This window comes from Schistocerca gregaria, chromosome 3 (genome assembly GCF_023897955.1).
Source record: "Schistocerca gregaria isolate iqSchGreg1 chromosome 3, iqSchGreg1.2, whole genome shotgun sequence".
In the NCBI taxonomy this organism is placed as follows: Eukaryota; Metazoa; Arthropoda; class Insecta; order Orthoptera; family Acrididae; genus Schistocerca; species Schistocerca gregaria.
This window is the reverse complement of record NC_064922.1, coordinates 426,919,499-426,933,511: the sequence shown is the minus strand read 5'-3', so window position 1 is coordinate 426,933,511 and position 14,013 is coordinate 426,919,499.

The following is a 14,013-nucleotide window of genomic DNA, read 5'->3' as shown; positions in this document are numbered from 1 at the left end:
CTACTGAGAGGCTATTTGCAACCGTTCATGCTGCCAAAAAACGATGGAATTTTTATGTATGACAATGTGCCATGTAACTGGGCCACAAGTGTTCGCGATTAGTTTGAAGAATATTCTGGACAATTCGAGGGAATGGTTTGGCCACTCGGATCAACCAACATGAATATCATCGAACATTTATGCGACGTAATCGAGAGGTCGGTTCGTGTACAAAATCCTGGACCGGCAACACTTTCGCAGTTATGGGCGGCTGTAGATGCAGTATCTCTCAGATTGTTGCATGGCAATTCCAACGACTTGTTGAGTTCATGCCATGTCGAGACGCTGCACCACGCCGGGTAAAAGGAGGTCCTACACGAAAGTGTATCCAATGAGTAGGAGTATCCAATGACCTTTGTTGCCTCAGTGTACGCGTTAATGTTACAGTAATATCTGTTTCTAACCAGTGGTAATATTGTTGCAGTATAATAGATACCAAAGAACATGCTAATGACTGATCTTCAACACCAATACTACATCCACGAAGAAGAGATTGTCCCAGCTTCTTGTCAATCAATCGCAATACATTAGCAGAGTTGATTACCAGTCACCGACCCATCTGACGCTTCACTACGCAAATAACTTCAGAAAACACCATTGTAGATACACTCTGCACTGTCCCAACTGGTCTCGACTGGCGTTGCCGTAGGCATGATGGCACACTCAGCGGCCTCTAAGGGACAACTGCAGAAGTTTGCAGGTAAACGACTATCTCTGTGCAATAAGGGACCTTTAAATGATTCTTGACGAAACTGTGGCATCAATATGTTTGTCCGAGCCGAAATACTTTCCTGGTCAACATATCTACTGCAACCTACATCGATTTGGATTTCCAAACTGCTTCCAAGACTGAATATCCCTCTACAATCTTTATCCCTCACAGGTCCTTCCATTATCCAATTAACGATCCTTAATGCCGCAGGATACGTCCCATTTTCTAGTAGTGATATAGTGGGACCGATGTTCACGACAAAAGTACAGCGTAGTGCGAAGTCTGCTGTGGCACTGGCTTACAAAAAAGTCACCTTTGAGTGTGGTAATCAGTCTGGCGTCGTGACAAATTAAAGCTTCAAATAAAATTTTAAAAAATGCAGTTAAGTAGTTTTCAAAAAAATTACAATTTTGCAGATTGACGAGAAATTATTTCTTTTGGATCCCTGTAACTGGAAAGGTGAATGAAGCTTTACAAAACTGAAAGAACGCCTCACATTCATTTCTCTGTTACTCCACTGTTTCCAGAATTAACCTTTACTTCCCCCACGTTTGCGATGTTTTTGCTGTACGCCGAAGTATATTTTTTCACTTGCTAGTATGAAGAGAAGAGAAGATATTCACGACAGAAAGAACTCAATTCATTGCTGGACCTGTTTGGATCTAGCTTGGACAGGTAAGCCTTTCTCCGTTATTCAAGGCCAAATGCAAATCTGGAAGTTCTGCAATGGAAAATTCTAGTCCAGTAGCGGAGTAACTGCGTCGCAATTACACTGACTAATGACAGTATTTAGAACAAATGCAATGTATCACACAGTAACAAACAGCTATTTAATAACAGCCTCTCTGTGGCACAAATAAAGGCGATACTTTTACATTTTTGTTTTCTAATATGATCTGATTGGAAAGTACAGAATACTATGATACTACCACGTATTAATTTTAAAAGTCAATTGCCACACCTATTCTTAATGGCCCATATCTTTTATTCACAGCTGACAAATTAAAAATTGTGTACTCAGCAGACAGGAATATTTTGTGAATAAAATCCAGTGATTAAAACTGTATAATAAATGGAACAAAAAATGTTTCTGAAGATAAGAAATCAACGACATTCTTGTAAATGAATATTACTTCTCCTTTACATAGGAAACAGTTTATGGAAATTGAAAAAAAAGAAAAAGCGATAACATAGTTAAAAGCCTGATAAATCTGACGAAATATTCAAAATCTAGAATTGCTGCCATATCTTATAATTTATTCTTTTATTTTATAAGTTCTTAGGGTAGTTGGAGGTAGCACGACACAATTTTCGGTTTTTCTAATATTGTGGTAAATTGGGGATTTACTGTATTTTCCTGCGATTTCAAATTAAAGTCATACGTTCGGTTGTTACCTACAATACATACAAATTCCAGCACTGTCTGATTATTAATTACAGAGAAGTTTACAATTTATCCAAAACAAAAAGTTGTGGGATTTTACCCCACAAAATTTGGTAAAGCCCCGCAGTTCTGGTCCTTGCCCCATTAGAGATACACATGAGGTGTTCATAATAAAATCACTCTTGAAATAATCCTTTCCAGCGTTGTTGTATTGTAGCCAAGTTACCTAACACAATATTGAACTGAAGTGTCCTGTAAATTTTAACATAATGCTTACAGGTACTTTCTTCTCCACAGAAGGAGGTTAGTAGCGTAACCTGGACGCGTTCTGTTACTGAGGCTAAGCTGTCTAGGTATCAGGTAAAAAGTGTACGTTGTTAGGTCCTCTGATTCTTCCTTGAAGTTCCAGGCACTTCTCCTTCTTCAGATACTTCTTCTCCAAGGATTACGTCAATATCTGCGTCTGAGCTACTGTCATGTTGTGAGAGTTCCGTATCAGACTGTGAACACTAGTCACCTCTCTGTTTGATCCGTTTTCTTTATTTCTTTTGGCACTGATGTAATAAAATGTAGCTTAGTTAGTTTTGTTTCTACAGTAAGCTCTTTTTTTTTCTTTGGCACTTCATTCCTTCTCAGTAGCAAGCTTGTTTCCCATAGATTCTTTTTTCATTCGTCCTTTATTGAGCGCTGACGTTAGCAGCACAGATTTCGATGTTTTGCCAGAAAATTTCCCCTACATTTTTATTTTAGACAACGGAATTATATCTTCAGACGAGATAATCTTACGCATTGTTTGTTGAATGTCATCTTTTGCATGGGTTGTCATTGAAGAAATGTCTCACATTGTTAGAGCTGCGGGATTTCAGACCGAAGCACCTGCGGGGATTTGCCTCATTTCACCAGTTTCTGACAAATACACTATTGTTGATTCTATGGATCAACTAGGATAATTATTTCCACGCGAAAGTGGAGGTTAAATGGAGTATTGTCAATGAGTAATTCGTTGATTCTTCTTTTCCAACACTGTATTATACATTGTTTAAGTAAAACGTCAGACAAGGTATATGTCAGCACGAGCAGCAAAAGACAAGCTTACTTCCTTTTCTCAGCTCTGGAGGGATCTGCCGGGACGAAATTTCATGGAACAACAAGTTACAAGACAACCTGGTACTCAGCTCCTGAATTGGCATCGGACAGTTTGTTACTCGGCGCCAGTTTTACCTCCGCCTATCCTACAGTATCGTATCAGGCCGACAACCGTATCATAAACGAAGTCGAGAGGGTCGCTCTTCAATTCTTGTCGTAGATAGCGAGGAGACTACAAGGGCAAGAGCAGGTGCTGTGATATGACGCAAAATGATTTGAACGTTCGGGATTCAGTAGCAGTCATAGTCTCACTGGAATAATGTGCAGTTATAAATGTTTGTGGAACAGAGGCTGTGTCATCTCAGCTTTTGCAACAATCGTTAATATTTGATGGAAACCCATGTCGTGTAGCGGACACTTTGTGCGTCCAGCACAGCACTCTAAAGCTTTTAGAAACGTACGACTCTAGTTTCGTCCTCATAGACCAGGCCATCCTATTTTTCCTTTTCCATACTTTCTGCAATACGTCCATCATCCCCTGACGCTTGTGGCTTAATGTTATTGCTGGAGTCTTCGTTCGGAGTATCTACATCTACATCTACATCTACATCCATACTCCGCAAGCCACCTGACGGTGTGTGGAGGAGGGTACCTCGAGTACCTCTATCGGTTCTCTCTTCTACTCCAGCCTCGTACTGTTCTTGGAAAGAAAGATTGTCGGTATGCCTCTGTGTGGGCTCTAATCTCTCTGATTTTATCCTCATGGTATCTTCGCGAGATATACGTAGGAGGGAGCAATATACTGCTTTACTCCTCGGTGAAGGTATGTTCTCCAAACTTCAACAAAAGCCCTTATCGAGTTACTGAGCGTCTCTCTTGCACAGTCTTCCAGTGGAGTTTATCTATCATCTCCGTAACGCTTTCGCAATTACTAAATGATCCTGTAACGAAGCGCGCTGCTCTAGTTGGATCTTCTCTAACTCTTCTATCAACCCTATCTGGTACGGACCCCACACCGGTGACCAATATTCAAGCAGTGGGCGAACAAGCGTACTGTAACCTACTTCCTTTGTTTTCGGATTGCATTTCCTTAGGATTCTTCCAATGAATCTCAGTCTGGCATCTGCTTTACCGACGATTAATTTTATATGGTCATTCCATTTTAAATCACTCCTAATGCCTACTCCCAGATAATTTATGGAATTAACTGCTTCCAGTTGCTGACCTGCTATATTGTAGCTAAATGATAAAGGATCCTTCTTTCTACGTATTCGCAGCACATTACACTTGTCTACATTGGGATTCAATTGTCATTCCCTGCACCATGCGTCAATTCGTTGCAGATCCTTCTGCATTTCAGTACAATTTTCCATTGTTATAACCTCTCATATACTACAGCATTATCCGCAAAAACCTCAGTGAACTGATGTTATCCACAAGGTCATTTATATATATTGTACATAGCGACAGTCCTATGGCACTCCCCTGCGGCACACCTGAAATCACTCTTACTTCGAAAGACTTCTCTCCATTGAGAATGACATGCTGTGTTCTGTTATCTAGGAACTCTTCAATCCAATCACACAATTGGTCTGATAGTCTATATGCTCTTAGTTTGTTTGTTAAACGACTGTGGGGAACTGTATCAAACGCCTTGCGGAAGTCAAGAAACACGGCATCTACCTGGCAACCCGTGTCTATGGCCCTCTGATTCTCGTGGACGAATAGCGCTAGCTGGGTTTCACACGATCGTCTTTTTCGAAACCCATGCTGTTTCGTACAAAGTAGATTTCTAGTCTCCAGAGAAGTCATTATACTCGAACATAATACGTGTTCCAACATTCTACAACTGATGGACGTTAGAGAGAAATAGGTCTATAGTTCCGCACATCTGTTCGACGTCCCTTCTTAAAAACGGGGGTAACCTGTGCCCTGTTCCAATATTTTGGAACGCTACGCTCTTCTAGAAACCTACAGTACACCGCTGCAAGAAAGGGGGCAAGTTCCTTCGCGTACACTGTGTAAAGTCGAACTGGTATTCCATCAGGTCCAGCGGCCTTTACTCTTTCCCCTCCAGTCATCTTGCACCAGCCTCTTCCACTCTGCATAACTGTTGCAACTTACGTGAATGCGTCCTATAGTCCATCTCCAGTCTCACTGCGCAATTTGGATCCCTCCCTTCATTACCATATTAACAATTCCTTGGTGCATCAGATGTATCATCTCAATCCATCGCTTCGTGCAGTGAAGTTATGCCAAAAATTTCTTTTCTTCCCAGTTATAATCAGTACCTCTTCATAACACATCCGAGCTCTCCACCTAATCTTCATCATTCCTCTCCAACACAAGATATCAAAAGATACTATTCCCTTCTTATCTCAACTGTTTTTCGTGCATGTTTCACTTTTGTACTAGGCTACACTTCAGTTTAAATATCATCAGAACGGAGTTATCGGCATTTAATGTGACACTTGACATTAACCGGTTTAATTACTTCAGAAATGCATTCCTTGTCATTGACAGTCTGTATTTTAGACCGAGGTGACAAGAGTCATGGATGGCGATATGCACGCATACAGATGGCTGTAGTATCGCGCACACATGATATAAAAGGGCAGTGCATTGGCGGAGCTGTCATTAAATACGCACACACGCCAACTTGGAGGAATATCTCTCCCGCTCGGACTCCATCGAACAACACGGGCCCATAGGTACCTGTCATGCAACAGCAGTAGGAGCTGTCATTTGCACTCAGAAGGAGGCGTCGCCAGCGGTGCGATCGACTTTTTGGAACTATCTGTACGTTCTAAACATTCATGGTGGTGTCTGTTTGTGCTATATCGTGTCTCCCTACCACTTTCGCGCAACGACGCTCTGAGTGTGTTTTTTAGGGAATTGACTAGTTTGAACCTGGGACCTGTTGCTGGTAAGGAGACGCCAGACCACACATGACATGTAGAATTCAGAAACGTTCAGTGTGACTAGCGATGATCTAACCAAATACTAAATGACCTCAGCGTCAGCTCCACTGCACTCCCTGTAAAAGAATCTTAATACTAACTACATTTAGTGGAAGGGGTTCAAGGCTTTCCTATTTTTAGTTAGCTGGTAAAATAACGTCGAAAAAGCAGTTAAGTTTACCATTGGAAATTTTATTCTACTCACAAAACATTGTTTATAAATCGCACTATTGATAAAAGGAAGTGTTTTAATACAGGATGGTAAAAACCAACTGCATTCAACAAAAATGTGAACGAAATTCCCTGAATGGGTTTCCAAGTTCTACAATGCATCGAAGGATGACCTATGCCATATCACATCTATAATCTAGGTTTAAATTAAGTTTCACAAAAGAGCAAACTATCAAAATGGTCTACAGTGACCCTCGATTATCTTTAATTACTTATTTAACATGTCGTAAATTACAGTGGCTGATGTGGCTTCTCAATAACTATGTTGTTGTTGTTGTGGTCTTCAGTCCTGAGACTGGTTTGACGCAGCTCTCCATGCTACTCTATCCTGTGAAAGCTTCTTCATCTCCCAGAACCCACTGCAACCCACATCCTTCTGAATCTGCTTAGTGTAGTCATCTCTTGGTCTCCCTCTACGATTTTTACCCTATACGCTTCCCTTCTAAATTTGTGATCCCTTGACGCCTCAGAACATGTCCTACCAACCGATCCCTTCTTCTGGTCAAGTTGTGCCACAAACTTCTCTTTTCCCCAATCCTATTCAATAATTCCTCATTAGTTATGTGATCCACCCATCTAATCTTCAGCATTCTTCTGTAGCACCACATTTCGAAAGCTTCTATTCTCATCTTGTCTAAACTATTTATCGTCCATATTTCACTTCCATACATGGCTACACTCCATATAAAGACTTTCAGAAATGACTTCCTGACACTTAAATCTATACTCGATGTTAACAAATTTCTCTTCTTCAGAAACGCTTTCCTTGCCATTGCCAGTCTACATTTTATATCCTCTCTACTTCGACCATCATCAGTTATTTTTCTCCCCAAATAGCAAAATTCCTTTACTACTTAAAGTGTCTCATTTCCTAATTTAATTCCCTCAGCATCACCCGACTTAATTCGACTACATTCCATTATCCTCGTTTTACTTTTGTTGATGTTCATCTTATATCCTGCTTTCAAGACACTGTCCATTCCGTTCAACTGGTCTTCCAAGTCCTTTGCTGTCTCTGACAGAATTACGATGTCATCGGCGAACCTCAAAGTTTTTATTTCTTCTCCATGGATTTTAATACCTACTCCAAATTTTTCTTTTGTATCCTTTACTGCTTGCTCAATATACAGATTGAATAACATCAGGGAGAGACCACAACCCTGTCTCACTCCCTTCCCAACCACTGCTTCCCTTTCATGTCCCTCGACTCTTATAACTGCCATCTGGTTTCTGTACAAATTGCAAATAGCCTTTCGCTCCCTATATTTTACCCCTGCCACCTTCCGAATTTGAAAGACAGTATTCCAGTCAACATTGTCAAAAGCTTTCTCTAAGTCTACAAATGCTAGAAACGTAGGTTTGCCCTTCCTTAATCTAGCTTCTAAGATAAGTCGTAGGGTCAGTAATTGCCTCACGTGTTCCAGTGTTTCTACGGAATCGAAACTGATCTTCCCCGAGGTCGGCTTTTACAAGTTTTTCCATTCGTGTGTAAAGAATTCGTGTTAGTATTTTGCAGCTGTGACTTATTAAACTGATAGTTCGGTAATTTTCACATCTGTCAACACCTGCTTTCTTTGGGATTGGAATTATTATATTTTTCTTGAAGTCTGAGGGTGTTTGCCCTGCTTCATACGTCTTGCTCACTAGATTGTAGAGTTTTGTTAGGCCTGGCTCTCCCAAGGCTATCATTAGTTCTAATGGAATGTTGTCTACTCCCGTGGCCTTGTTACGACTTAAGTCTTTCAATGCTCTATCAAACTATTCACGCAGTATCATATCTCCAATTTCATCTTCATCTACATTCTCTTCCATTTCTATAGTATTGTCCTCAAGAACATCGCCCTTGTATAGGCCCTCTGTATACTCCTTCCACCTTTCTGCTTTCCCTTCTTTGCTTAGAACTGGGTTTCCATCTGAGCTCTTGATGTTCGTACAAGTGGTTCTCTTATCTCCAAAGGACCCTTTAATTTTCCTGTAGGCAGTATCTATCTTACCCCTAGTGAGATAAGCCTCTACATCCTTACATTTGTCCTCTAGCCATCCCTGCTTAGCCATTTTGCACTTCCTGTCGATGTCATTTTTGAGACGTCTGTATTCCTTTTTGCCTGCTTCATTCACTGCATTTTTATATTTTCTCCTTTCATCAATTAAATTCAATATTTCTTCTGTTACCCAAGGATTTCTACTAGCCCTCGTCTTTTTACCTACTTGATCCTCTGCTGCCTTCACTACTTCATCCCTCAAAGCTACCCATTCTTCTTCTACTGTATTTCTTTCCCCCATTCCTGTCAATTGCTGCCTTATGCTCTCACTGAAACTCTGTACAACCTCTGGTTCTTTTAGTTTGTCCATGTCCCATCTCCTTAAATTCCCACCTTTTTGCAGTTTCTTCAGTTTTAATCTACAGGTTATAACCAATAGATTGTGGTCAGAGTCCACATCTGCCCCTGGAAATGCCTTACAATTTAAAACCTGGTTCCTAAATCTCTGTCTTACCATAATATAATCTATCTGATACCTTTTAGTATCTCCAGGCTTCTTCCATGTATACAGCCTTCTTTTATGATTCTTGAACCAAGTGTTAGCTATGATTAAGTTGTGCTCTGTGCAAAATTCTACCAGGCGGATTCCTCTTTCATTTACTTGCCCCAGTCCATATTCACCTACTACGTTTCCTTCTCTTCCTTTTCCTACTACCGAATTCCAGTCACCCATGACTATTAAATTTTCATCTCCCTTCACTATCTGAATAATTTCTTTTATTTGATCATACATTTCTTCAATTTCTTCCTCATCTGCAGAGCTAGTTGGCACATAAACTTGTACTACTGTAGTAGGCATGGGCTTTGTGTCTATACTGTTTTTCTGGAGGACTCTAGCTTTTAACATGGGCTGGGGGGTGGTCCTTGACGTAACAGAGACGTGAAAAAGTTTCCCGCTAAAACTTGCGGGTTGTGTGGTCTTAGCGGTAGGCTAGCGATGTGTGTGTCCAGTCCGTCCCTTATCGTAGGGCCTTCTAGCTTAACACGGTTCTGCTCTCGGCTTCTGTTCTCGTTTCTCCCCTCGGAACTGCGTCGGGCTCACAGTGGGAAGGTATGACATGCATTTAGGCATTCTAGTGTTAGTCTGTGGTATTCCATTTGCTCACTCGTTACTCGTATTACTTTGGTTAATTTAATGTCACAATTTATTCGGAGCTATGTGACATACTACTGGATTTGCTTATCATGTCAGGGTTTTCATGGAAGCTGTTGGATTTGCCTGACACCTTACATGGTATCAAATACTGCAGCTTTCACCCTGATGGCTCCTCGTTTACGAGTAACTGACGAAAAAAATTGGGAATTCTGTGTGACATTCGATAGCGTTGAGAAAGTTGCATTAGATAGTCCTTTTGTGTGGTATAATAGGGTAGGATAATAGATTTGCATGCAGGAGGTTGTGCATTCAAATTTTGTCAGGTGCAGTAAGTTCATTTTATTTCTTGTATTTTTAATAATCTTTATCGTAATAACTTTGATCATCATTTTTATTCAATTGATTGATTTAAGTTTAATTTTTTAGTTCTATCCCTTAATAATAATATTAACTTCTTCATTTGCTCTCGTTTTTCTTCCTCATATCATTCCATCTCCACTGGAAATGTTTATCCAAGTGGTTATAATTATTCTTATGTATTAATTTCGATTTAATTTCTTTTATTAAACTGCTGTCTGTCTCGATAGTTGAGTGGTGAGTGTGACGGCTTGCCGTCCTATGGACCAGGGTTCGATTCCCGGCTGAGTCTGGGATTTTCTGGGAGTGGGTGTTGTGCTATCTTAATTATCATTTCATCTGTATCCAGCGCGCAGGTCGCCCAATGGGGCGTCGAATGTAATAAGAGCTGCACCAAGGCGGTCGGACCTGCCCCGCAACGGGCCTCCCTGCCAATGACGCCAAACGCTCATTTTCATTTTTCACCACCCTGCTTTTTCGTCGACATTATTGCGTTCATTATATCTACTTCCCATCAAGATTGAATTTCGTTTTACTTATAAACCCACTTTTTGTCCATAGTGCAATGGGTATGTAGGTTATGTTTTAAATGTTTGCAAGACGACTACCATGCAAAAAATTTCACGTCTGATAAGAAAAATGCATTTTTCACAGCTTTGCACAAATATGAATAGATTATTTGGTCTTTTATTTTTTAACTGATAGATCGGAATTTTCAAACCATTAAAAATTATAATAGATAAATATAATTAAATTCATATTCACAAAAATTCCTATTTGAAAAAGAATTGTGTAAATCAAAATGAAAAAATGAAGTTCATATGATGATTAAAATGATGTGACAAAAGAACGAAAGTGAAAAATTGCATGTAAACCAATTAACTGAACAAAAATAATGATCGAAGTAATTTCGGAAATGATTTTAAAATGAAAATTAGAGAATCTGACTACATTCGAATCCACCGTCTGTCTGTGAAGCTGTTAGCCTGTCCATTATACCACTTAAAATGACTTTGAAATTCTGATTTTTTTCGTCAGTTTCCCACCAGGGTGAATGGCTGCAGTGTGGACGCTGATAGTGACTCCATAATGGCGTGGGCTGTGTTTACGTGGAATTGTCTGGGTTCTCTGATCCATATGAATCGATCATTGACTGGAAATGTCTTGGTCGGCTACTTGGAAAGCATTTGCAGCCATTCATGGACCTCATGTTTCCAAACAACGACGGTATTTTTATGGATGGCAAAGCTCCGTGTCACTGGGCCACAGTTGTTCGAGATTGGTTTGAAGAACATTCTGAACAGTTCAGGTGAAAGATTTGGTCACCCCGATCATTCAACATGAATCCCGTCGAACATTTACGGAACGTAATAGATAGGTCAGTTCGTGTACAAAATCCTGCACCGGCAACACTTTCGCAGTTATGGGTAGCTATAGAGGCAACATGGCTCAGTACTTCTGCAGGATAATTACAATGACTTGTTGAGCCCGTGCCATGTCAAGTTACTGCACTATGCGGGGTAGCAGAAGGTCCAGCGCTGTATTAGGAGAAATCGCATGACTATTGTACCGCAGTGTATATCTTCTCTGGTTTGACCATCGTCATTTGTCTTGCTACTACTTCTAGTGTCTCATTTCCTGATCTGATTCCCTCAACATCACACGGACTAATTCGACTACCTTTGTTTTACTTTTGTTGATATTCAACTTATCTTCTTTTCAAGACATAGTCCACTAAGTTCAATTGCTCCTTCAAATATTTTGAAGTACCTTAGAGCATTATGTTATCGGCAAACCTCAAAGTTTCGATTTCTTATCCCTGAACTTTAATTTACTTTGCTTTTGGGAATCCTATGTACACACGCCCATAATTTCTTTCTGTTGTGTACGATCATGTCCATGTATCTAAATCTGTTTTTCATACTGTTTAGAGGGTAACGATGCGAACTGATCTGGTGTCATCGCCGATATAAGCTACAGAAAATAGCGGACATTTCGGTTGGCCTATCATGGTTCTGGAGCAGGGGTGTCCAACCTTTTAGCTTACCTGGGCCACACTGGGAGAAGACGAGTATTTATGGGTGACACATAATATACTTAAAAACATAAGCTATGGGATGGAGCCAGGAGAGAATGGGATGATGTGGCTGTAATTTCAGACCGAAAATATTCAATTGAACACAATTTTACACAAACGTAATTTCTTCCGTTCATGTGACAAACGTTCACTTCTTGCGCCGCACTGATACTTCATACCTGCTTTGGGATGCAGCCTCTGTGTTGGACACCCTTGCTCTACAGAGTGTACGACACACATGTGCCCCACTTCTTACTTCCTTGACTTATTGCCATTTTTTGAGAGAATTACTCTCAATAGTGTCTTCATAAAGGTAGTTTCAAGACCGTCGAACCAGTGGAGAGGCAGATAACATGGAAAACCGTCCATTATAACGCAAACTCTGTAATGGACGCACGGAATGATGAGTCAAGAGTAAGAAACAGTATCCTCTTAGAAATTTGTTTACGTATAGTTCATCAGAATCTCAACTTTGACGTCAATGCTCGTAACTGCTGTAGCACAGATCATTCTTCCCATCCCGTATTCTGTTCACTTCTGTACACATACCACAGCATTGACATCATCAATCCACGCCACATGCTGATTTCTCACGGCGCTTCCCCTCTGCTTCACTCTTCGTTGAGTTATGTGATACTCCGGAATACTTCGGACGTTCTTTTCGCAATTCGTCTGTACCTTGTAATAGGCTATTATCCATTTCAAGTACTCCCTTACGCTACCGTGGCTGCTTTCCACAATACATGTGTCATTACTATTCACACATTGTATAACGTATGTTGTCAAGCATATAATCTAATTCAATTACACATTTTTGCACTAAGACAACTCTTCCACTTAAGAAACCTTTTAGTTCTGAATTCTTTTTTCGTTCATTGACTTTTTTCTTTGATTCGATCCTTCTATATTGCTCTCCAAAGAAAAATAATAATCTAGTCAATTATGCAGAAATTACGTGCTGCATGTTCCTGTTTGTTTGGACAGAGTTCTTGTCCCACTGTTATTTTGAATCTGTTTCACTTTTGGCAAGAACGCTAATGCTTTGCCGAATATCAGTGCTTACACTCTGTCATTTCAGATTTGTGAAAACATTTGTAATTTTAAGCTGTCACTCTGTAGTTTAACATACTGGTGGTACGTAACTCAAAAACAGATCTACACAGTCGTAACAGAGAAGCCTTAGTTCTTAGGTTTCACCAAACATGCAGGGAATACTACAGTATTTAATGATACAGCATGCACATTAGTTTTTATGTCACTTAAGATTATTTCAGTTTATGTTATTTTGTTTATTGTGTCCGTGATACATATGAGTACTGCTAAAGATGTGGGTCAGATCAAGTCCTATATCATATTGCCTCCACAAAAAGATATTTTAGATACATCCTATGCAGCAAAAATTTTCTGATATATAATTCTTTTTTATGTATTTTCATAATTTAAGATACGTTCATTCACTCTTATTTTTAATTCCATTTCATAAAGTGATCATAGAGACTTGAGAGCATTACCACTGTAATTTCATCATATTTCCTCACCTGCCAACAAATACTCCAAGTGCTGATTCCCCACCATAGCTGTTTTAACAGATGTGTCTTCCACAAAGAATAATAAATGGATCATTATATTTATGACTTTTTAAGTGAATAAAAAGTTAATAAATATCAGTTACTCTGCATTAAAACAGTGACTCTATGACAAAGCTAACTTAGAGATACAGTTGAAAATAAAAGTAACCATTGAGTATATAATTTTATTAAATAGTGTTCTGTATTGCTCCATCTTTTAGATTCATGGAAAATTCAGGTTCCTTAAACCGCTGAAAAAGATATGTACACATAAATCTTTGGTAACCAGTAAAGTGATTGTAACAGTGTATGACTGTTCAAAGAAGGTCCATTATGAGTGGTGTAAAAACTTGACTATATTAGTGGAATATATATATAAAGACTAAACTTACCTGATTGCCTTATGTTAATTCTTAAACACATTTATAAGAACAGGATAATTGTTTGAAAAAAAACTGCAG